Source organism: Cryptomeria japonica, chromosome 8, assembly GCF_030272615.1.
Source record: "Cryptomeria japonica chromosome 8, Sugi_1.0, whole genome shotgun sequence".
Lineage (NCBI taxonomy): Eukaryota > Viridiplantae > Streptophyta > Pinopsida > Cupressales > Cupressaceae > Cryptomeria > Cryptomeria japonica.
In genome coordinates this window covers 589623469-589630235 of record NC_081412.1, presented here as the reverse complement: position 1 = coordinate 589630235, position 6767 = coordinate 589623469, and positions in this window count along the sequence as shown.

The following is a 6767-nucleotide window of genomic DNA, read 5'->3' as shown; positions in this document are numbered from 1 at the left end:
ACAAACATGAAAGCATCAAAAGTAAGGTTGGATTCAGAGGTTGGAGAAAACCTCATGATAAGAAGAGTCTTGATTAAAGAACCGGTTAAGGAGGAACCTAGCCAAAGGAGATCTTTGTTCAGAATAAAATGTAAGATCATGGGTAAGGTATGTAGGGTGGTAGTGGATTCAGGATCCACAAACAATATAGTATCAGAAGAAGCAATGAGTAAGCTCAATTTTCCAAGAATAGCACATAGTGATGTTCCCTATAGAGTTACATGGCTCAACAAGAGGCAGCAAGTTCTTGTAAATGAACAAACTTGGGTTGAGCTCACCATTGGAGGCTACAAAGACAAAAGCTTGTGTAGTAACTTTCCCATGGATGCTTTCCACCTACTCCTAGGTAGGCCATGGCAGTTTGATAGAAAGGCAATACACCATGGAGAGAAGAATGCTTATACATTCCAAAAGGACGGAACCACCTACAAAATCCAGTCCATAGGAGACCAAGTAGAGGGCAGATCCAAAGGTCCTAATGGGTTGTTTGTTTGTGAGAAAGAGTTCATTAACACACTCAAGGAGGAAGAAGGAGTGGGGTTTGCCATTGTTGTGAAGCCAAAAGAGGACAACAAGGAGAAGAAGGTGAACATTCCTAAAGAAGTGCAGCAGGTCCTAAATCAGTTTGAGGACATCATTAGTGATGGAACACCAGCTATATTTCCTCCTCAATGTACCATAAGTCATCAAATTGACATTATACTTGGAGCTTCTTTGCCCAATAAGGCAACTTATAAAATGACACCAAATCAGAACAAGGAGATAGCCAATCAAATACAAGAACTTCTAGACAATGGAATAATTAGGAAGAGCATCAACCCATGTGCAATACCCACTATTTTGGCTCCAAAGAAGGGAGGTACTTGGAGACTTTGCATTGACTCTAGAGCCACAAACCAGATTACTATCAGATATAGATTTCCCATCCCATGAATTGAAAACTTGATGGATTTTTTGGGAGGTGATGAATACTTCACTAAGATAGATCTCAAGAGTGGTTACCACCAAATCAGAATAAAGGAGGGTGATGAATGGAAGACAACCTTCAAGACTACAAAAGGACTCTAAGAATGGCTTGCTATTCCATTTGGACTCACAAATGCCCTAGCACATTCATGAGACTCATGAATGAAGTACTCAAGGACTACATTGGTAAATTTGTTGTTGTTTACTTAGATGACATCTTAATTTTTAGCAAATGTAAAGATGAAAATCTTAAGCATATAAAAATTATATTGAGAACACTATGTGATGAACAACTAGCCATCAATTTGGAGAAATGTGAGTTTATGAAATAGGAAAGGTGTATCTTGGGTTTGTAGTCTCAAAAGGTGATTTGAAGATGGATACCTCTAAGGTGGAAGCCATAACCAGTTGGCCCACACCTAGGACAACAAGTGAAGTGAGAAGTTTCCATGGCTTGGCTCAATTTTATAGGAAGTTCATTAGAGGGTTCAGTGAAATATGTGCACCCATGCTTGAGACAATCAAGGGAGGTATGAGAACCAAGTTTGTATGGACAAAGGAAGCACAAAGAGGCTTTGATGTCTTGAAGACAAAGGTGGCTACTCAACCAATACTTATCCTACCAAGTTTTGACAAGCTCTTCACAATTGAATGCGATGCAAGCAAGATAGCAATTGGAGTAGTTTTGAGCCAAGACAATAGACCGGTTGCCTTCTTCAATGAGAAGCTCAATGATGCAAAGAAAAGCTATTCCTCCAATGATTTGGAATTGTATGCACTTGTTCAATCTCTTAGGAAATGGAGGCCTTATTTGATACCTAAGGAATTTGTGGTTTACACTGATAATCAAGCTGTTAGCTTCTTATTTCTCAAGAAAAGTTGAACCATAGGCATATTAAATGGGTAGAATATTTGCAGTCGCATACCTTTACCATTAAACACAAAAAAGAACAATGTAACAAGGTAGCTGATGCATTGAGTAGGAGATTACTAACAGTGCAAGAAGTGCAGCTCAAAAGCATTGGTGTGGATAGTTTCAAGAACTTGTATGAAGAAGATGAAGACTTTGCTATTGTCTATAAGGTTTGCTAAGAGTTTGGAAACCATTTTCACAGTGAATATGTAGACTACACCTTGCAAGATGGCCTTTTGTTTAAAGGAGGATAGCTATGTGTGCCTAAAAGGTCTCTGAGAGAAAACTTGATGCAAGAGAAGCATAATGGATACATGAGTGGACATTTTGGTTTGAACAAGGCTTTGGAACTTGTCCAAAGGTTCTACTTTTGGCCTAAAATGCAAAGAGATATCAGAAGATATGTGGAGCAATGCGTGGTTTGCCGAAGAGCTAAGGGTACATCTTGCAATGCTGGACTTTATTAGCCTTTACCTATCCCCAACTGGCCATGGGAGTGCGTAAGTATGGACTTTGTTGTTGGTTCACCTAAAAAAAAATTAGGCTTTGATAGCATCTATGTTGTGGTAGATAGGTTTAGTAAGATGACTCATTTTATTCCATGCAAGGTTAGTCATGATGCTAGTCACATCGCTCACTTGTTTTTCAAAGAGGGTATTAGGATTCATGGTTTACCTATCAGCATTGTGTCAGATAGGGATGCAAAGTTTATTGGTCATTTTTGGAAGACTTTGTGGCAAAGGTTAGGTACTAATTTGTCTTTCAGCTCAACCTGTCATCCCCAAATGGATGGCCAAACTAAGGTGGTCAATAGAACACTTGGAAATATACTTAGATGCCTAACAAAAGAGTATGGTCAAGCTTGGGATCAGATCATCCATCAAGATGAGTTTGCTTACAATGATAGTGTGAATAGATCAACCGGTAAAAGTCCTTTTGAGGTGGTGTATGGCATTCATCCTAGAGGATTTTTGGAGCTCAGAGATGTGTGAAAGATGGGACATTAGAGTGGGAATGCCTTAGACATGGCTCAATCAATGCAAACGGTTCATGAGCAGGTTAGGATAGCCCTATTGGAAACTACTCAAAGGATCAAGGACAAAGTGGATGAGAGAAGAAAAGACATCCAATTTTCAGTTGGTGACATGGTGATGGTAAATTTTAACAAGGAAAGACTTTAGAAAGGTTTCCCTAGCAAGCTTTAGATGAGGAGGATAGGTCCTTGCAAAGTTTTGGCCGAGTATGGCAATAATGCATACAAGGTAGACTTACTCGGTGATATGGATTTGTCACCCATTTTCAATGTGGCAGATTTGGTGCAATATAAGAGAACACTTCTAGAAAAAGATAGCAGAGTTTCAAAGGTCTCTCAAGCACTTTCAGACCTACCCTTACCAACTGCACCCATTCCCCAAGCCGAGAAGGTGTTAGATTCTATAATTTCGAAGAAAACAAGGCATACCGCCTACATGGAGCACTTGGTCAAGTGGCATAACCTTCCATCATCTAAGGCTCCTTGGATACCTAAGAAAAAATTGTCTAAGCAAGGAGTCCCACTTTCTTTGCTGCCTCAAGGAGTCACTTGACTTCTTTTCTTTGGGGGAGTATGGTGCAGGAGCACCTAGTTTTGAATCCAACTTGTTCATTTTGGTGTGTTTATTCATAGTTTGATTTGAGTAGGTGAATAAGAGTATTCTCTTAGGTCCTCATATGTTTTTGAAATTTTTTGGTAGGTTGAATGTCCTTAGGACAACGCATTTGCTCAAATTTGGCTTCTAAGCCCTTGTACACCTAAAATGGCATAATCTTGCATTTTGATGTAAAATTCCTTGAATAGACTTGTTTAGAATTAGGAAATGTTAATGTAATGGTATTTAGTCATCCTAGATGGTTTGGAGGAGAAAACAAAGTATGTAAGGCAAAAATGCACTTTTTGGCAAAAGTTGTCAAAGTTGCTTGACAACTTTTTGCAACGTTGAGCAACTTTTTGCATTTTTGAGCAAAGAATTGGTTAGGAAACTGATGTAGAGTTAGTTAGGACAAAAATGGCATATAAATTCCCTAAGAATTAATATTTAATGAGGTTGTTGAACGTCTGGAGTAGATTGGAATACAAATTGGAGACCATTTTTGAGTTTTACCTTGCATTTTTCAAGAATTAGAGCAACAATCTGTACTTAATGGATTGATTGCATTGCTGTTATTTTCTTGTTGTTTTGTACATGTCCTTTTAGTTCTCAGGAAGCATTTTGGTTAGTTTTATTGCAGGTTTGAATTGCATTTTCACTTTTGTAAGCTCTCGGCCTGAGCAAGGGTTTGAGAGGCCCAAACATGGTTCTAACTTGAAGTCCTTTGAGTTTTTCTCAATAAACCTTGGGACTCAATCCATGGATACTTTTTAAAATGTAAATATATTTTAGTTTCTTTTAGAGGTCTTTGAAAGGCCAATGATCATCATTTCCTAGGCGAGCTCAGTCGTAGCTCTGTTATGAAATGAATGAGATTATGCAAGTGTTTGCAGGGATGAGAAAGTTTGGAGTTGTAGAGTGTTTGGAATGAATAAGTGGGGTGTGGCAGAGAATATTCATGATTTTGGAGGTGTGTCAGATCAAGGAAGACACCTAACCCTTGGAAAAAGACTAAAACAAGCCTAAAACCCTCTAAAACAAGCATTTCTCGGGTTCCATACTTGTACAGTCAGACTGAGATTCCTCACTTCATAAATTGGAAAGTACTTCCAAAAAAGGTATCCTGATCATCAAAGAGTTTGTGTGGGTCTTTACGAAAATTGTGAGAAAATCCACAAAAACCGGTTAGGTAGGGCTAATTGGGGCTTTTAGGGCTACTAGGCCTAGAAAATATGGAAAGGAAGGAGCGATGAGGAAATGAATCAAACCCATACTCAAAAATAGTTGATTACCTTTGGAAAACATCATAAACATCTACTATAACCTTTGCAAGAATTTTTTAGGAGTTTGAGAGTGTGAGGTTGGATTTACCCTTGTGAATCTCAACCAAGCTTGAGCAACCAGTGAGCACATCTTGATTGGGAGAACTCCTAGAGAGTTGAGATGTCTAAGTTGATTAGTAGGCCAAATTAACAATGAAGGGACCCCACTAGGACAACACTTGATTTCCCTTAGACAAGGAATTAACTCTCTTTGAGTCTACTTCCCCATTAGGATGTCTATATTAGTTAATGGTTCACGTGAAGGGTACTTTGGGATTTCTAGAAGCTTAAGGGAAGGAGACCCTCTATCTCCTATCTTATTTATAATAATGGCAAAAGTATTTCATAGATCAATCCATGCTGCACTTAATGAAGGTTTTATCAAAGGTATTAAAGTCACTAAAGGAATTGATAATGTGACTCACCAGTAGTTTGTAGACGACACAATGTTATTTGGGAGTAGCTCTCTAGCAGAAGAAAAATAATTCAAGAGATTACATAGATAAATTATACTAGGGCATCGGGTCAAGAAGTCAATGAGCACAAATAAGAAATATACTTCATCAATACATGCGAGGCTGAAGATGAAAAGATATGTAGATTATTAAGATTTTAAAAAGGGATGTTCCCCTGCAAATATTTAGGTCTATCGGTGGATAGAGGGGTTAGAGTAAATAGGCATTGGTACCCAATCAAGGAGAAAATTGAACAAAAGGTGAGCTCATGGAAAGGCATATGGCTCTCAAATGTGGGTAGAGAAACTATGATCAAGGCGGTACTGAGTAGCATCCCAATTTACCAACTATCATGTTTACCATTGGCTCAAGGAGTAAAAGATAAAATAGAACAACTCTTAAAGAAATTTTACTGGCAGAGTCCAAATGACCAGAAGAAGCTGGTAACAATAAGCTGGGATAAAATATGCAAACCTAGAGAAATGGGTGGAGTTGGAATAAAAAATATGGACTGGCAAGGAAAGGCTTTAGGAGAAAAGCTTGTATGGAGCTTGTAGCATAGCCCCGAGAAGAAATGGGCTAGGATTTTGCAACATAAGTATATCTCGAATGAGGACCCAAGTTGCATCTTCAAGACCCCTTGCCTGCCTAAGGGATCTAGGATTTGGAACTTCATGATGAACTGCAAACAACTTATTTTGGATAGGTTAACTTGGGATGTTGCCAATGGAAACAAGGCGATATTTTGGGGTTATTCTTAGGGAGGTTATGCAGCCTTAGACAAGATGAATTTAAGTCCCAGAATTAAGGAAGTATTGACAAATCTATGGGGAACTCAAATCAAAGATTATATCGAGATTTCTAGTGAGGGACATGCTTGGGGACAGGAATGGAGAAGTACATCTAGTACCTCATTATCTGCACATGAACAAAATGAGCTCGCTCAAGTACTCGCTAATAGGAAAATCATGATTAGAGAAGGAGAAGATAGGCTGATTTGGGCAGCTCCAACACAGGATCGTATAAGATTAAGGATGGTTATGCTAGTATTATAGAATCTCTCAATTGGCAAAAAACACACATTCCTAATCATCTATGCTAGAACAAAGTATGCTTGCCCAAAGCAGGGATGTTTTTATGGACAGTTCTACAGAAAAAAATTCTGATAGCAAACTAGTTTCAAAAGATTGGGTTTAGCGGTACATCTAGATGCTCCTTATGTGAAGCTAATGAGGAAACAATGGATCATTTACTACTTAGTTATCCATATGCAGCTGAATGTTGGTAAGACTTAATAGGCAAGTTGCAATGGACTATGACCATACCTGACATTTTTTTCTCTCTTATTAAGGGATGGCCTACTATGCATAGGACAAGTTTGTTTAAAGATTTGTGGAAGATATCCCGCTCAATCTTAGCCTAGGAACTATGGAAGGACCGCAAA